Here is a 20,831-nt window from a genome sequence, read left to right on the forward strand (position 1 = left end):
GTTGCAGGGCCGTTGCAAAGTCCAAATAGCATGCGTTTGTAAGCAAAAGTACCATAAGGGCACGTGAATGTGGTTTTCTCTTGGTCCTCAGGTGCGATTGGAATTTGAAAATATCCGGAAAAACCGTCAAGAAAACAATAGTAACTATTTCCGGCTAATCTTTCCAACATTTGATCAATGAAAGGTAAGGGAAAGTGATCTTTTCTGGTGGCGTCATTTAATTTTCTATAATCAATACAGACACGCCATCCTGTTACAGTCATAGTAGGAATAAGCTCATTTTTTCATTTGTGATGACAGTCATGCCACCCTTCTTAGGTACGCATTGAACTGGGCTTACCCATGGACTATCAGAGATTGGATAAATTAAACCTGCATCTAGCAGTTTAATAATTTCTTTCTTAACAACATCTTGCATATTAGGATTTAGCCTTCGTTGGCGTTGCACATAGGTTTTATGACCTTCTTCCATAAGGATTTTATGTGTGCAATAGGAAGGACTTATGCTTTTAATGTCATGAATCTTCCATGCAATAGCTGGTTTATGAGCTTTTAGCACAGAAATGAGTTGAGATTTTTCATTTTCCATAAGAGAAGACGATATTATTACAGGTAATTCAGATTCACCATGTAAGTAAGCGTATTCCAAATGGTTTGGAAGTGGCTTTAACTCTAATATCGATGGTTCTTCTATCGATGATTTGTATCGATATCTGTCTTCCTCTTTTAGCATTTGAAGTTCTTATGTTGTTGGTTCGTATTCATTAGCCATGAGTGTAGCTAACATTTCAGCTTCATCAATTGGTTCAGTTCCTTCTCCTAAAGAACATTCTCCTGTTCCTTGTAATTCTGGAAATTCTTGTAACAATTCTGCATGTGAATCTATAGTTTGAATGTAATAACATGTATCATCTGCAGATTGCGGTTGTTGCATGGCTCTATCAACAGAAAAGGTAACAATCTCGTTGATAGTGCTCCAAATGAACATATATTTAGGCACAATATCCTTCCAATATGTAAAGCTTTTAGTTGCAATTGTTCTATTTTTATGTAATATTCTTTTAAATAAATAAGTGCAAAGACAAAAGAAGAAAACGACGATTTGAAGACGCAAATGACCAAAAAGCTCAAATGTACAAGATATAATTCAAGTGGTTCAATTTATTGATGAGAAACGTCCAAAAATGATAAGAGTACAAGCCGTAAAACGCAAAGTACAAGATATTAAATAGTACGCAAGGACGTTCGAAAATCCGGAACCGGGACCAGAGTCAACTCTCAACGCGCGACGCAACGGAGCTAAAATTACAAGTCAACTATGCACATAAATATAATATAATATATAAATAAATTCTTAAAATTATATATATATTATATTATATAATAAAACGTCGGCAAAACTAGAAAACAAAAGTAGGTGGCCTGATCCAGCTGTCCATGCGATCGCATGGCCAGGAAGACCATTCTTCATGCGATCGCATGAAGCCAGAAAACTGGCCAGGTTCTATAAATTCAGCATTTTTCGACGAGTAAAAGACACCTTTTTCTTTTCCTTCATATGTAACGTAAATATATATATATATTTATAATTTAAAGTTTAATTTTAAGTTAATAATAATAAGGTTATTTTAAGAATGTTTTACGGGTTTTAAGTCGAAATTCTGCCCGTGCATAGCTACGCGATTAATCACCACTGTAAGCTATGTTCTTCCTTTTTAAATTAATCTCTCGTAACTAAGTTATTATTATGCTTATTTGAGCCAAAGTAATCGTGATGTTAGACTAAAAATTAAGACGGGGTTATTAGATTTTGTACCATAATTAAGGTTTGGACAAAAGACCGACACTTGTGGACATTGGACTATGACTATTAATAGATAGGGGGTATTGTCTAATTGAGCGACAACTCATTGGAACCTGTCGAACCTATCTTCAAATTAGTTAATCTAATAATTATTAAAATGATTATGTATGTCCTATTTAGTGACGTTTATACGACATCTTTTACGATCATTTAATTAATTATTTGGGTTGGGTAATTGATTATTCATTCTGATCAAGTGGGTAAATTAATATTCATATCTCATTAAAACAGGGGTGGATTACATACAAGTATAATTGGTGTAATTGTTAACAAAGTAATAAAACCTTGGATTACACGTAGTCGATAACCTGGTGTAATTATTAAACAAAGTATTAAAACCTTGTTACAGTTCGAATCCCTAATTAGTTGGAATATTTGACTTCGGGAATAAGGTTAATTTGAGGAACATTTTATAATTATGACCGATGGACTATTATGGACAAAAAACCAGATAGGTATCAAATAAATCCAGGACAAAGGACAATTAACCCAGATAAATAAATTAAAATCAAAACGTCAAACATCATGATTACGGAAGTTTAAATAAGCATAATACATTTATTTCATATTTCATCGTACCTTTATTTACTGTCATTTTAATTACTGCAATTTACTTTATCGCAATTTAAATTTTGTCATTTATATTATCGTCATTTATCTTTACGCTTAAAATATAAAATAAACAAACCGGTCATTAAACGGTAAAAACCCCCTTTTATAATAATATTACTATATATAATTATATATATTTTATATAAATATAGTTGTAAAAAAATATAGCGTTAAACTTGGCTAGCTCCCTGCGGAACGAACCGGACTTACTAAAAACTGCACTACTTTATGATTAGGTACACTGCCTATAGTGTTGTAGCAAGGTTTAGGTATATCCACTCTATAAATAAATAAATAAATAACTTGTGTAAAATTGTATCATTTCGCAGTAAAAATAATAACTATTTCGTATACACCTCGCATGACATCAAGTTTTTGGCGCCGCTGCCGGGGAACCGAAAGCGAAACGCTATATATATATATATATATATATATATATATATATATATATATATATATATATATATATATATATAAAAGATTTTTATTAAGTCTTAATTTACTTTTGTAAAAATACGTTTTAAATATCAAAAATATAAAAACAAGAAAAAGAAAAATAAATATATATATTACTATATTTATACGTTTTAAAATTAAAAAGTTTGTATTTTTTTAGTTATAAAAACTAATAGGTAATTTTTTTTTAAAATATAAGTTTTTATAAATATTTTATAAGTTAAAAACAGAAATATAAAACAGAAAAAAAATTTTAAAAATAATCGGGCCGACACTGTAGAAGCCCAAATATCTGGCCTGGATCCACGAACCATGCGACCTCATGGAATTAACAAAGAAACCTCATGCGATCGCATGAGGTAACCTGACACGCCAGGTTTGACCTGGTACTGCATTAATTACGGAGTATTATTAATTATTATTATTATTAAACCCTAATTAGGGTTAATTATTATATTAATTAGTTTTAGTTTTATTTATTTTGTATTTTTAAGTAATAATTAGTTTTATTAATATAATAAATTAATACTTTCATAAAATAATAATATAAAAATAATATTTTTATAAAAATTGTATTTTTATAACTTTAAGTTTTATTTTTATATTTTATATCTTTTTATTCGTAATATTTGTATTTTTATCGTTCGTAACTAGTTTTAAGATATAGTTTTTGCTGTAGTTATTTTTTTTATTTCTAAATTTATAGGCTTTGCCGTAAAATTCTTTAAGTGCTTTTTCTTTAGATTAAGACATAGGCGCTTTAGAATTTTACAACGTCGCTCATCGCCTTAATATTTTAAAGATTTTAGTACCTTTTACGTTATTGCCGTTTTAGATATAGAATTCCTTTTAAGCTTTAATACCTTTAGACGCAACTTTTAATTCTTAGTTTTTAGACTTTTAAGTTTCGACGCACTACGTTCTTTTTATTATTTTTCGACCATTTATTTTTCGACGTTTTTCGACGCACTCTTTTTCTTTCTTATTTCTCGACGCTCTAGTTTTTAGGACTTAGAATTTTTTTCTATTTCTTCTCTAAAATTTCAAAACGAAAAAATTATTTTAAGCGGTTAAATTGATAGACATCCAAAATTTTCTGGTTCGTAGTAATAGTTGGATTTGTTAGTGGCGAGTTGTGGGCTTCCGATTTAAAGGGTCCTGAAATGTCCCGTTCATATTGATTATAAACGTTCCATATTAATTGATTTCGTTGCGAGGTTTTAACCTCTATATGAGACGTTTTTCAAAGACTGCATTCATTTTTAAAACAACCATAATCTTTATATTATCAATAAAGGTTTCAAAAGCATTACGTAGATTATCAAATAATGATAATCTAAAATATACTGTTTACACACGACCATTACATAATGGTTTACAATAGAAATATATTACATCGACATATGTTTCTTGAATGCAGTTTTTACATAATATCATACAAATATGGACTCCAAATATTGTCCTTATTTTAGTATGCAACAGCGGAAGCTCTTAATATTCACCTGAGAATAAACATGCTTTAAACGTCAACAAAAATGTTGGTGAGTTATAGGTTTAACCTATATATATCAAATCGTAACAATAGACCACAAGATTTCATATTGCAATATACATCCCATACATAGAGATAAAAATCATTCATATGGTGAACACCTGGTAACCGACATTAACAAGATGCATATATAAGAATATCCCCATCATTCCGGGACACCCTTCGGATATGATATAAATTTTGAAGTACTAAAGTATCCGGTACTTTGGATGGGGTTTGTTAGGCCCAATAGATCTATCTTTAGGATTCGCATCAATTAGGATGTCTGTTCCCTAATTCTTAGATTACCAGACTTAATAAAAAGGGGCATATTCGATTTCGATAATTCAACCATAGAATGTAGTTTCACGTACTTGTGTCTATTTTGTAAATCATTTATAAAACCTGCATGTATTCTCATCCCAAAAATATTAGATTTTAAAAGTGGGACTATAACTCACTTTCACATATTTTTACTTCGTCGGGAAGTAAGACTTGGCCACTGGTCGATTCACGAACCTATAACAAATATGTACATATATATCAAAGTATATTCAAAATATATTTACAACACTTTTAATACATTATGATGTTTTAAGTTTATTAAGTCAGCTGTCCTCGTTAGTAACCTACAACTAGTTGTCCAACGTTAGATGTACAGAAAAAAATTGATATATATTATCTTGAATCAATCCACGACCCAGTGTATACACGTCTCAGGCTAGATCACAACTCAAAGTATATATATTTTTGGAATCAACCTCAACCCTGTATAGCTAACTCCCACATTACTGCATATAGAGTGTCTATGGTTGTTCCAAATAATATATACACATGGGTCGATATGATATGTCAAAACATTTGCATACGTGTCTATGGTATCCCAAGATTACATAATATATTAGAATACATGTATAATACAATATAAGTTAGCTAGGATATGATTAATATAGATTTGTTACCAATTTTCACGTTGCTACAACAAGAAAAATTATCCAATCTTGTTTTACACATAACTTCTTCATTTTAAATCCGTTTTGAGTGAATCAAATTGCTATGGTTTCATATTGAACTCTATTTTATGAATCTAAACAGAAAAAGTATAGGTTTATAGTCAGAAATATATGTTACAAGTCATTTTTGTAAAGGTAGTTATTTCAGTCGAAAGAACGACGTCTAGATGACCATTTTAGAAAACATACTTCCACTTTGAGTTTAACCATGATTTTTGGATATAGTTTCATGTTCATAAGAAAAATAATTTTCCCAGAAGAACAACTTTTAAATCAAAGTTTATTATAGTTTTTAATTAACTAATCCAAAACAGCCCGCGGTGTTACTACGACGGCGTATGTCCGGTTTTACAGTGTTCTTCGTGTTTCCAGGTTTTAAATCATTAAGTTAGCATATCATATAGATATAGAAAATGTGTTTAGTTGATTTTAAAAGTCAAGTTAGAAGGATTAACTTTTGTTTACGAACAAGTTTAGAATTAACTAAACTATGTTCTAGTGATTACAAGTTTAAACCTTCGAATAAGATAGCTTTATATGTATGAATCGAATGATGTTATGAACATCATTACTACCTCAAGTTTTCTGGATAAAGCTACTGGAAATGAGAAAAATGGATCTAGCTTCAAAGGATCCTTGGATGGCTTGAAAGTTCTTGAAGCAGAATCATGACACGAAAACAAGTTCAAGTAAGATTTCCACTCGAAATAAGATTGTTATAGTTATAGAAATTGAATCAAAGTTTGAATGTGAGTATTACCTTGTATTAGAAAGATATCTTACTATAAATAATAAAGATTTCTTAAGGTTGGATGATCACTCTACAAGATTGGAAGTAAGCTAGCAAACTTGGAAGTATTCTTGATTTTATGAAACTAGAACTTGTAAAATTTATGAAGAACACTTAGAACTTGAAGAAAGAACTTGAGAGAGATTAATTAGATGAAGAAAATTGAAGAATAAAAGTGTTTGTAGGTGTTTTTGGTCATTGGTATATGGATTAGATATAAAGGATGTGTAATTTTGTTTACATGTAAATAAGTCATGAATGATTACTCATATTTTTGTAATTTTATGAGATATTTCATGCTAGTTGCCAAATGATGGTTCCCGCATGTGTTAGGTGGCTAACATGGGCTTCTAAGAGCTGATCATTGGAGTGTATATACCAATAGTACATACATCTAAAAGCTGTGTATTGTACGAGTACGAATACGGGTGCATACGAGTAGAATTGTTGATGAAACTGAACGAGGATGTAATTATAAGCATTGTTGTTAAGTAGAAGTATTTTGATAAGTGTCTTGAAGTCTTTCAAAAGTGTATGAATACATATTAAAAAACTACATGTATATACATTTTAACTGAGTCGTTAAGTTATCGTTAGTCGTTACATGTAAGTGTTGTTTTGAAACCTTTAGGTTAACGATCTTGTTAAATGTTGTTAACCCATTTTTTATTAAATCAAATGAGATGTTAAATTATTACATTATCATGATATCATGATGTATTAATATATCTTAATATGATATATATATATATATATATATATATATATATATATATATATATATATATATATATATATATATATATATATATATATATATATATATATATTAAATGTCGTTACAACGATAATCGTTACATATATGTCTCGTTTCAAAATCATTAAGTTAGTAGTCTTGTTTTTACATATGTAGTTCATTGTTAATATAATTAATGATATGTTTACTTATCATAATATCATGTTAACTATATATATATCCATATATATGTCATCATATAGTTTTTACAAGTTTTAACGTTCGTGAATCGCCGGTCAACTTGGGTGGTCAATTGTCTATGTGAAACCTATTTCAATTAATCAAGTCTTAACAAGTTTGATTGCTTAACATGTTGAAAACACTTAATCATGTAAATATGAATTTCATTTAATATATAAAACATGGAAAAGTTTGGGTCACTACAGGTCCTGGCTACCTGCTGCATCTATTGGCTATTCAAAACGTCGGCAAAATCAGAAAATTCTATTAATTTGATAACTTATATAATTTTTTTATTTTTATAACTAATAGGATATTCAGTGAATGCACCGAGCAAAACGTTCACCACCTTTCATACGTTCACCACCTGTAACTCTATCAAGATATCTAGCTAATATTGCCGCTGTTGATTTTTTTCTTTAGAATTATCATCTAGTTGAACAAGTACTCCAATTCAAATTTCCGATAATCCATTTTTTGAACTCGATTTCACTATCGAGATCCCGGAGGATATTCAAGGACAATTCCAAGATCCAGAACCATTAATCATTCCTCCTGAACCACAAACCGTTAAATCAGAATCCTCTAGTGATTCGTATTCAACAAATTCAATTATGGAAGTAACTGAACCTCTAAGTATGGAAGACCGAATGAGAGCCACACGCACAGGCCAAGGTCACGCCATTATTAAGCCAGATATTAATGCGCCAAATTATGAAATCAAAGGACAAATCCTACACATGGTAACTAATCAATGCCAATATAGTGGTACGCCAAAAGAAGATCCAAACGAACATCTTCGAACCTTTAATAGGATTTGTACTCTATTCAAAATCAGAGAAGTTGAGGATGAACAGATCTATCTCATGTTATTTCCCTGGACTTTAAAGGGAGAAGCCAAGGATTGGTTAGAATCGTTACCTGAAGGGGCGATTGATACATGGGATGTTTTAGTTGAAAAATTTCTTAAACAATTCTTTCCGGCATCTAAAGCTATGAGACTTCAAGGAGAAATTGTTACGTTCGTGCAAAAGCCAAATGAAACATTATATGAGGCATGGACAAGATTCGGAAAATTGTTGAGAGGATGTCCTCAACATGGTTTAGATACTTATCAAATAGTACAAATATTCTACCAAGGATGCGACATTGCTACACGAAAAGACATCGACATAACAGTTGGTGGTTCCATTATGAAGAAAACCGCAGCTGAAGCTTACAAAATTATTGATAACACAGCATCCCACTCACATGAGTGGCATCAAGAAAAAGATATCTTTCGTTCATCTCAAGCGGCTAGAGCCGATTCTAGACATGACTTTGATTCTGTTTCCGCAAAAATAGATGCTTTCGAGAGACGAATGGAAAAGATGACTAAAGATATTCACGCAATACGAATCAGTTGTGAGCAATGCGGTGGACCACACTTAACAAAAGATTGTCACATCAAGCAAACTATGGAACAACGTGAGAATGTTTCCTACATGAACCAATGGCCAAGAAATAATTATCAAAATAATTATCAACAGCCAAAGCCAAATTTTAATCGAAATCAAAACATTCTTTACAATCCAAATGGACCCAACAACAACTCGTACAACCAACAAGGTCTGAATAACCAACCAACTCAAAACAACACTTTCAATCAACAAAAACCTAGCTTGTATAAACCACCACAACAAACCGAAGAGAAAAAGTTAAATCTGGAAGAAATGATGGCAAAGCTAATGGAATCTCAAACACAATTTATTACATCTCAAAACCAAACAAATGAGAGGTTTGATCAGTCATTAAGAACTCAACAAGCTTCCATTTTGAATCTAGAAAAACATATAGGTACTCTTGCTAGCATGATGAGTGAGAGGGAACAAGGAAAGCTACCGAGTAATACTGAAGTAAATCCTCGGAATGAGAATGTTAATATGGTGTCAACAAATTCTGAAAAACCAACACCAGAAGATAGACAGGTTTTATATGTGAGTAACAATGAAGAAATTACAACACCACCACCACCCGAGTATGTAAATCCAGTGGTGGCACCATACAGACCACCCATCCCATTTCCAAAAAAGGAGTTGAGTATGAGCAAATGACAGGTAATAAAATTTGTGATACCTTAGGAAAAAAGAAGAAGAATAAGAAAGTGCAAGAAATAAAAACCGTAAAAGTAAACCCGGTGAAGACAGTTCCACCAAAACCTCCACCAAGGTTGGGTGATCCGGGTGAATTTATTGTTCCTTGTCTACTTAGTGATTGTGTCATGTATGATGCACTAGCAGATTTAGGTGCGAGTGTGAGTGTTATGCCTCTTTCATTATATAAGAGATTAGGAGTAGGTGAGTTAAATCCAACAGAAATGAGTGTTCGACTCTTTGATCAAACCGTTAGGCACCCAGTTGGAATTGCTGACAACCTACCCGTTCAAGTAGGTAATTTAACCTTTCTAGTCGAATTTATTTTCATTGACATAGAAGAGGACTCAAACATTCCTCTAATTTTAGGTCGACCATTCTTAGCATCCACCAGAGCGTTATTTGATGTAAAAGAGGGTAGAATGACACTTAGTAATGATGAAAAATTGATCACCTTTGTAAGTCGAAAGGCTAAATCTCCACTAACCAAAACCGTTGAACCAACAAAAACGATTGGTAAGAACCATATTGTTTTACCAACTCCAACGGTAGTGCTTAGCAATAATAAAACGCCTAAGTGTGGGGAAGATGAAGTAACACCTAATGATGACTTGATAACAAAGAGCCCTGTTGTTGATACAAAATTAAATGACTCCGTTATTAACAGTTCAATGAAGAAACTTATAAAACGGATTTGCGATGCTAGAACCAAGGAGAACTTTAAGTTATGTAACCGGTTAGTATCTAATCTATCGCCTAAAGAAAAGGCAAAACTAGTTGAATTTGTGGATATTACACAGGAATCCGACCAATGGCTTAAAGCAAAAGTCACAGATATGCAAGTTGATTATGGTCCAAGAGAAATTGACGATGAAGTTAATCACAATTTCGACACCACAGCTACCTAAGTGTGGGGAGATTCAAATGTTCTAAGAAAAAATGTTGTCTTGAGTTAGTTGTTCTGTTCTCGTGTAGTTCCGAGAATGGAATCCGATTGGTCTTTTCCGCTAGCAGACACTAAAGAACTAGTTTTTTCCCCCCATTCTGAATTTTTGTTTTGTAGGTTTTGTATGAAATTAATATGCTTTTTAAATTTAAGTTTTGTGTGAATTTAAAAACAAAATTTACTTTATTTCATTAAGTTTAAAAAAAATGATTTCTAAAATTCATCGTAAGTTGAAGAATAGGTCATGGAACCGAAATTGCTTTACCCGAGGGCGGGGCGAAAAATTTTGTTATCATTATTTTTAATTTTATTGATCTAAAGTATACCAAAAAAATTAAAAAACCCAAAAAAAAAAAAAAATCTTTGCTTTTAAAACAATCGCTTTAAAAACGACAAATTTTAAATTTTGTCGAGGGACGGACTAGGTAAACATACCGAAACTACCTAAAGTAAAAGGAAACAAAATTTTAAAAAAAATTATTCATTAAAATTGTTTTAATAAATAAAGGTTTATATATATATATATATATATATATATATATATATATATATATATATATATATATATATATATATATATATATATGTATATATATATATATATATATATATATGTTGTAGTTTATCTTATGTACAAAACAGGGTAAAACAGCGCACTTTCAAAGACTGGCATTAAGTTCAGCAAAAGCTACTAATTTTGACGACAAGACGCAAAATATCAAATGTGATATAAAATAATATGTTTGCAAACTCGGTATTTTAATCACTTTTCTACACTAATCACCCTCATGAATTTATAATTATAGTCTGATTTTATGCAAATGAGGGCATTGTATGATCTTAAGTGTGGGGAACGGTTATAAATTCTCTCGGGTTTACACTTAGTTTAATTGCCAAATTTTGTGAAAATTTGAAAAATTTTCAACTAAATGAATTCAAAATCATGTTTATACATATTTATGAACGATAAAACTAGGTGTTATTGCCGAAATTATTGTTACCTCGGAGAGAACATAAATGGAGAAACAACCCAAAATGTTAGAATTCATTTAAAATGGAATAGAGGAGAATAAAAAGGCAAAGAAAATAAATAAATAAAAGCTAAGTGTGGGAAGAATTTACCAAGTTCTTTAAAATACATATCACATATTTGGTACAGATTATTGCAGGTACTTTTGCTTTGGACTAAACTAATCAGTTTTACCTGATTTATTGTAATACCTTTGAAAAAATAGATGGATCTACACGATGAATCAATTCCATCATTAAAAGGAAGTAAAGTCTTCCGAAAAAGACACGCGCTTCTTGATTTAGGTCAGGAAGTTGTCGTCCAGACCAGCTGTAGGTTGACAAAAAATCTAGAAAAGTCATCTCTAAAATCAGCAGGAAATCCACGGACCTCAGCATCAAACAGGGTCGCCAAGTGGTCAGACTTATCCTATCCATGAGAGGATCCGTCTCTTAAAATGGGGAGGGCGCCGTGCAAATTAGCTTGATAAGACTAATGAATCAGACCTCCAGAAAAGGATAATCTCCTTAAAGATCAAAAATCAGCTTTTAAGCCTGATATTACTCAATCCTTGAGATTGACCTTAAAGATTGAGAATTACAAACTCATGGAATTCAATGATATCTAAACTCCAGCTTGAACGAGAAAATAGTTTGATCAAATTAAAACCGATTTGTTTTCTAAAAACCTATTTTCAATGCGTTCATTACCATTGAACGTAAAATCCTGAGAATTCATCGGAATTCATTAGGTCACCTAAACCAAATCGGGTGTTAACCGTAAGAACGGTGGTTCCATAGCATGGTCGAAGACAGGACCTTGTGCCAGACTGAAAAATTATAGGGTGATCTTTACTATTGCTCCTACAAAGGATAGTAATTGCATCCGACATGTTTTAGACCATGAACATCTGCATGTCATTAGATATTGCCTTAACAGTTGCTTGTTCAATGCTTTCCTTTACAACCGGACGGTAGTTTACCGAAAGGTAATATACGGAACAAGTATACTGGACTTGTTGCTTTCCCAATACAAGGTTAGCAAGTGGGTGACACAAAGCCATAAGTTTTGAGCTAAAATTTTTAAATCTGAAACCCACAAAACCCACAAAAACATTTTGTAAACACCGGTGAAGGGTTATTCCAGAAAACCTATCTAGGGTAAAAGCTAGAATGAATTTTCAAAAGATCAAATGTTTTCATAAAGATCCAATTTCCTTAAAGGATCTAAATTTTTATAGTCATGTGGGACTGTAAACCACATCGTTACTATCATTGTTTATACCGCTGTATCAAAATCACAGATGTATAAAGTGTGAGAATAAAAAAAGTGATTCGAGTGAAATGTGATTTTATTTCAAGTTATGTACTACTTGAGGAAAAGCAACGTTCAAGTGTGGGGATATTTGATAGTGCTCCAAATGAACATATATTTAGGCACAATATCCTTCCAATATGTAAAGCTTTTAGTTGCAATTGTTCTATTTTTATGTAATATTCGTTTAAATAAATAAGTGCGAAGATAAAAGAAGAAAATGACGATTTGAAGACGCAAATGACCAAAAAGCTCAAATGTACAAGATATAATTCAAGTGGTTCAATTTATTGATGAGAAACATCCAAAAATGATAAGAGTACAAGCCGCAAAACGCAAAGTACAAGATATTAAATAGTACGCAAGGACGTTCAAAAATCCGGAACCGGGACCAGAATCAACTCTCAACGCGCGACGCAACGGAGCTAAAATTACAAGTCAACTATGCACATAAATATAATATAATATATAAATAAATTCTTAAAATGATATATATATATATATTATATTATATAATAAAATGTCGGTAAAACTAGAAAACAAAAGTAGGTGGCCTGATCCAGCTGTCCATGCGATCGCATGGCCAGGAAGACCATTCTTCATGCGATCGCATGAAGCCAGAAAATTGGCCAGGTCCTACAAATTAAGCATTTTTCGACGAGTAAAAGACACCTTTTTCTTTTCCTTCATATGTAACGAATATATATATATATATATATATATATATATATATATATATATATATATATATATATATATATATATATATATATATATATATATATAATTTAAAGTTTAATTTTAAGTTAATAATAATAAGGTTATTTTAAGAATGTTTTACGGGTTTTAAGTCGAAATTCTGTCCGTGCAACGCTACGCGATTAATCACCACTGTAAGCTATGTTCTTCCTTTTTAAATTAATGTCTCGTAACTATGTTATTATTATGCTTATTTGAGCCAAAGTAATCGTGATGTTAGACTAAAAATTAAGACGGGGTTATTAGATTTTGTACCATAATTAAGGTTTGGACAAAAGACCGACACTTGTGGACATTGGACTATGACTATTAATAGATAGGGGGTATTGTCTAATTGAGCGACAAATCATTGGAACCCGTCGAACCTATCATCAAATTAGTTAATCTAATAATTATTAAAATGATTATGTATGTCCTATTTAGTGACGTTTATATGACATCTTTTACGATCATTTAATTAGTTATTTGGGTTGGGTAATTGATTATTCATTCTGATCAAGTGGGTAAATTAATATTCATATCTCATTAAAACAGGGGTGGATTACATACAAGTATAATTGGTGTAATTGTTAACAAAGTAATAAAACCTTGGATTACACGTAGTCGATAACCTGGTGTAATTATTAAACAAAGTATTAAAACCTTGTTACAGTTCGAATCCCTAATTAGTTGGAATATTTGACTTCGGGAATAAGGTTAATTTGAGGAACATTTTATAATTATGACCGATGGACTATTATGGACAAAAAACCAGATAGGTATCAAATAAATCCAGGACAAAGGACAATTAACCCAGATAAATAAATTAAAATCAAAACGTCAAACATCATGATTACGGAAGTTTAAATAAGCATAATACTTTTATTTCATATTTCATCGTACCTTTATTTACTGTCATTTTAATTACAGCAATTTACTTTATCGCAATTTAAATTCTGTCATTTATATTATCGTCATTTATCTTTACGCTTAGAATATAAAATCGACAAACCGGTCATTAAACGGTAAAAACCCCCTTTTATAATAATATTACTATATATAATTATATATATTTTATATAAATATAGTTTAAAAAAAATATAGCGTTAAACTTGGCTAGCTCCCTGCGGAACGAACCGGACTTACTAAAAACTACACTACTTTACGATTAGGTACACTGCCTATAGTGTTGTAGCAAGGTTTAGGTATATCCACTCTATAAATAAATAAATAACTTGTGTAAAATTGTATCATTTTGGAGTAAAAATAATAACTATTTCATATACACCTCGCATGACATCACTCGTCCTCTATACTTAGGGTCAGTTTCTTACCGAACACGTCTATTATTGTTTTAGCCGTGTTTAAGAATGGTCTTCCTAGTATGAGAGGAACTCGAGAATCTTCTTCCATGTTCAGAATAACAAAATCTACTGGAAATACTAAAGTACCAACTTTAACTAGCTTGTTTTCCATTATCCCTCTAGGATATTTTACTGATCGATCGGCTAGTTGTATGCTTATTCGTGTTGGTTTCAATTCTCTAAGATCTAGTTTAGCGTATAGTGAATACGGAATTAAATTTATACTAGCACCTAAGTCTGCAAATGCTTCTATTGAACTAAGACTATCCAGAAAACATGGAATTGTGAAACTTCCTGGATCAGAGATTTTTTCTGGTATCTTATTCAATAGCACTGCAGAACAATTAGCATTCATTGTAACAGCCGAGAGTTCTTCCATTTTCTTTCTATTTGTGATTAGATCTTTCAAGAATTTAGCATATCTTGGCATTCCTGAAATCACATAAATGAAAGGAAGATTGACATTTATTTGTTTAAACATAACCAAAAATTTGGATTGCTCGGCTTCAAGTCTTTCTTTTCTCATTTTATTTGGGTAAGAAAGCAGTGGTTGGTATGGTTTAACATAAGGTTTAGCCTTAACTGTGTTATCTTCATTAACCTTTTCAACTACCGGTTCTGATTCCTTCTCTTGTTCAGGCTGTGGTGCCTGTGTAGTAGGAATAGAGTCATCAGAAATTACAGGCATTTCAGGTGGTTTAAGTGTAATACCACTTCTCGTGGTAATGGCTTTAGCTATTTCATTCCGGGGGTTTGCATTTGTATCGCTAGGTAGACTTCCCAGTTTTCTTTCACCTATCAACCTTGCTAGGTTACTTACTTCTTGTTCCAGATTTTGAATAGAAGCTTGTTAATTTCTAAATGCTTGAGCATTTTGTTCATTAGTTTGTTTCTAAGATGTGAAAAACTGAGTTTGAGATTCAACTAGCTTTGACATCATGTCTTCTAAATTTGGCTTTTTATCATCGGTTTGTGGTGGTTTATTTTGAAAAATAGGTCTTTGCTGGTTGTAAGTATTATTAGATACTTGTTGATTGCTAGGACCTTGTTGGTTGTTGTATGGAACATTTCGGTTATAATTCTGATTTTGATTGTAGTTTGGTCTTGGCGGTTGATAATTATTCTGATAATTATTTCCAGGCCTTTGGTTTATATATGAAACATTCTCTCTTTGTTCCATTGTTTGTTCAATACTGAGACAATCTTTTGTCAAATGTGGTCCTCCACACTGCTCACAACTAATTCGTATAGCGTGAATATCTTTAGTCATCTTTTCCATTCGTCTTTCGAAAGCATCTAACTTTGTGGAAATGGAATCAAAGTCATGGCTAGAATCAGCTCTAGCCGCTTTAGATGATCTAACGATGTCTTTTTCTTGATGCCACTCATGTGAGTGGGAAGCAGTGTTATCAATAATTTTGTAAGCTTCAGTTGCGGTTTTCTTCATAATGGAACCACCAGCTGCTATGTCGATGTCTTTTCGTGTAGTAATGTTGCATCCTTGGTAGAATATTTATACTATTTGATAAGTGTCTAAACCATGTTGAGGACATCCTCTCAACAACTTTCCAAATCTTGTCCACACCTCATATAAAGTTTCATTTGACTTTTGCATGAACGTAACAATTTCTCCTTGAAGTCTCACAGCTTTAGATGCCGGAAAGAATTGTTTAAGAAAATTTTCAACTAAGACATCCCATGTATCAATCGCCCCTTCTGGTAACGATTCTAACCAATCTTTGGCTTCTCCCTTTAAAGTCCAGGGAAATAACATGAGATAGATATGTTCATCCTCAACTTCTCTGATTTTGAATAGTGTACAGATCCTATTAAAGGTACGAAGATGTTCGTTTGGATCTTCCTTCGACTCACCACTAAATTGGCATTGATTAATTACCATGTGTAGGATTTGTTCTTTGATTTCATAATCTGGTGCATTAATGTCTGGTTGAGTAATTGTGTGACCTTGGCCAGTGCGTTTAGCCCTCATTCGATGTTCCATACTTAGAGGTTCCTGATTTTCCATGATTGAATTTGTTGAATCTGAATCACTAGAGGATTCTGACTTAATGGTTTCTTCCTCGACAATCTCAGGATGAGTGATTTGTGGTTCAGGAGGAATGATTAGTGGTTTAGAATCTCTGAATTGTCCTTGAATATCCTCCGAGTTCTCAATTGTGAGGTCGGGTTCAAAAATGGATTATCGGAAATTTGAATTGGAGTACTTGGTTGACTAAATGACGATTCTAAAGAAAAATCAACGGCGACAATATTGGCTAGATGTCTTGATCGAGTTACAGGTGGTGAACGTATGAAAGGTGGTGAACGTTTTGCTCGGTGCATTCACTGAATATCCTATTAGTTATAAAGAAGATAAAGAAAATTCTATGTCCTAAAAACTAGTGCGTAGAAATAAGAAAGAAAAAGATTGCGTCGAAAAACGTCGAAAAATAAAAGGTCGAAAAATAATAATAAGAAAGTAAGGAGTCGAAACTTAAAAGTCTAAAAACTAAGAATTAAAACTTACGTCTAAAGGTATTAAAGCTTAAAAGGAATTCTATATCCAAAACGACAATAACTTAAAAGGCACTAAAATTTATAAAATATTAAAGCGATAAGCGACGTCGTAAAATTTTAAAGCACCTAAATCTTAGTCTAAAGAAAAAGTACTTAAGGGATTTTATGGCAAAGCTTAAAAATCTAGAAATATAAATTAATTACGGCAAAATACTAAGTTTAAAACTAATTACGAACGATAAATATTACGAATTACGAAATAAACGTTTAAAATATACAATTTATAAAAAGATATAAAAAGTGATAAAATTACTTATTTTTATAAAAAATATTATTTTATATTATTATTTTATAAAAGTATTAATTTTTATATTAATAAAACTACTTAAAACTTAAAATACAACATTAATTAAAATTTAAACTAATTATTATTATATATAAACCCTAATTAACTAATTAATTAATAATAATAATAATTATTAAAACTAACCTAATCCGTACCAGCAGAGGTTTCAGGCGTGTCAGACAACACCATGCGGTCTCATGGGTTTTCTACACTGCAGCCATGCGATCGCATGGGCTGTAGATTCAAATTAAATGCAGGTAAAAAAAAATGCAGGCTCAGTTTTGTTTAAATTTTTTTTTCTGATTTTTAAATTTATATATAAAAAAAATATGTAATAAAAAAACTTATATTAAAAAAAATTACTTCATAGTTTTAATTTTTAACAAAAGAAAAATAAAAATATAAACTTTTTAATTTAAAAACTTAAAAATGTAAAAATATATAGATATTTTTTTATGTTTTATATTTTAAAAACTTATATATTTTTACAAAAATAGATTAAAAACTTAACATATTTTTTATAGCGTTTCGCTTTCGGATCCCCGGCAGCGGCGCCAAAAATACTTGATGTTATGCGAGGTGTATATGAAATAGTTATATTTTTATTGCGAAATACTATTAAATACGATACAATTTTATACAAGTTATTTATTTATTTATTGAATGGGATATACCTAAACCTTGCTACAACACTTATAGGCAGTGTACCTAATCGTAGAGTAGTGTAGTTTTTAGTAAGTCCGGTTCGTTCCACAGGGATACAACTAAATTTAACGCTATATTATATTTTAAACTAAATTTGTATATAAATATATATATATATATTTATATATATATATATATATATATATATATATATATATATATATATATATATATATATATATATATATATATATATATATATATATAAGTAGTATTATTATTATAAAAAGAGGATTTTACCGTTTAATGACCGGTTTGTCGATTTTATGTCTTAAGTCACAATTAAAACCTAATGTAAAATATTAAATATAAATATAACTTAATTTAAAGCGTAAAGTAAATAACTATAAATAAAAATGCGATAATTAAAAGTGCAATAAATTAAAGTACGATAAATAAAATGACGATAAATAAAAGTACAATGAAATATGAAATAAAGGAATTATGCTTATTTAAACTTCCGTAATCATGATGTTTGACGTGTTGATTTTAATTTATTTCCATGGGTTAATTGTTCTTTGTCCTGGATTATTCGATATGTCCATCTGGTTTTATCCATAATAGTCCATCAGTCATAATTATAAAGTGCGAGAGTCTTCGCCAAATTAACCTTATACCCGAAGTCAAATATTTCAACTAATTGGGGATTCGAACTGTAACAAGGTCTTAATACTTTGTTTAATGAATACACCAGGTTATCGACTGCGTGAAATCCAAGGTTTTAATACTTTGTTAACAATTACACCAATTACCCTTGAATGTAGTCCACCCCTGTTTTAATGAGTCCAGTGACTATTAATCTATCCCCGTATCCGGTCAAATGAACAATAATCCGTATTTATAAATATCCCGCCCACCGTACCCGATTAAGCGTCATGTGGTTATATATAGATACGTCAAATTGTAACCTTTATATTAAATTAACGAGGTATCGTTTAGTTAATATAAAGCCCATTAATAGCTCATAGTCTAATTTCCACAAATGTCGATCTTTTGTCCAAACTCCAATTATGGTACAAAGCCCAATAACCCCGTCTTTAATATTTAGCCCAACATCACGATTACTTCGATTTAAATAAGCATAATAATAACTTAGCTACTAGACATTAATTTAAAAAGGTTGAACATAACTTACAATGAGTATTAATCGCGTAGTGTTACACGGACAGAATTTCGACTTACAAACTTAAAACATTCGCCGCTATAACCTTCTTATTATTAACTTAAAATTAAAATTAAAATTAAAATTATAAATATAAATATATTGAGAGAGAGTAAGATATATGATATGGTGTACATTACTCGGCAGAAAACATTCCAATTTATAGGACTTGGGCTGCTACAGTACTCCATGCGATCGCATGGATTTTGGCCTTCCTGGCCATGCGATCGCATGGATCCCTTTTACAGCTCAGGTACTTTTGTTTTTTTATTTGTCGACGGTTTTTAATATAAATATAATATATAAATAATTTATAGAATTATTTATATATTATATTATATTCGTGTGCATAGTTGACTTGTAATTTTAGCTCCGTTGCGTTGCGCGTTGATAGTTGGTTCATGTACCGGTTCCGAATTTTCGAACGTCCTTGCGTACTATTTAATATCTTGTACTTTGCGTTTTGCGGCTCGTACTCTTGTAACTTTTAGACGTTTCTCATCAATAAATTGAACCACTTGGATTGTATTTTGTACTTTTTAGCGTTTTGGTCGTTTGCGTCTTCAAATCTTCGAATCTGTCTTTTGTCTTCACCTTTTATTATCTAAACGAATATCACTTGTAAATAGAACAATTGCAACTAAAAGCTTGTCTTTATTGAAGGATAATGCTATGAAATATATGTTTGTTTTTAGCATTATCAAACATATACTGAAAAGATTTTGTAACGTTTCAATATGGACAAGGAAAAACCATTAAGTACTCCTATGGTTGTTAGATCACTCAATGTTGAAGCTGATCCATTTCGTCCATGTGAAGATCATGAAAATATCCTGGGACCAGAAGTACCATATCTTAGTGCAATTGGAGCTCTTATGTATCTTACAAATTGTACAAGACATGACATTTCTTTTGCAGTTAATTTGTTGGCAAGGTTCAGCTCAGCTCATGCCAAAAGACACTGGAATGGGATCAAACACATATTTCGATACCTTCGAGGAACTACTGATTTAGGATTATTTTATTCTAACAAACCAAAATAAGATTTGGTTGGTTATGCAGATGCAGGTTATTTATCTGATCTACATAAAGCTAAATCTCAAAATAGATATGTATTCCTAAATGGAGGTACTGCAATATCATGGCGTTCTAAAAAACAAACACTTGTTGCAACATCATCAAATCATGCCGAAGTGATTGCATTACATGAAGCTACTCGGGAATATTTTTGGTCGAGATCAATGATACAACTCAGTACTGAGTCTTGTGGAGTAGAACGCGATAAAAGTCTAAAAATTATGTATGAAGATAATGCAGCTTGCATAGTACAAATGAAAGAAGAGTATCAAAAGTGAC

General features: G+C 31.3%; 1 non-coding gene across 1 annotated transcript; it reads right to left on the reverse strand.

The window, feature by feature from the left end:
* Positions 1-8,240: 8,240 nt before the first annotated feature.
* Positions 8,241-8,347, reverse strand: LOC139869745 (small nucleolar RNA R71). The gene has a single exon (XR_011766326.1). It is a non-coding gene; the product is annotated as a small nucleolar RNA R71 (small nucleolar RNA).
* Positions 8,348-20,831: the final 12,484 nt, after the last annotated feature.

The sequence above is a fragment of the Rutidosis leptorrhynchoides genome, chromosome 9 (assembly GCF_046630445.1).
Source record: "Rutidosis leptorrhynchoides isolate AG116_Rl617_1_P2 chromosome 9, CSIRO_AGI_Rlap_v1, whole genome shotgun sequence".
NCBI lineage: Eukaryota > Viridiplantae > Streptophyta > Magnoliopsida > Asterales > Asteraceae > Rutidosis > Rutidosis leptorrhynchoides.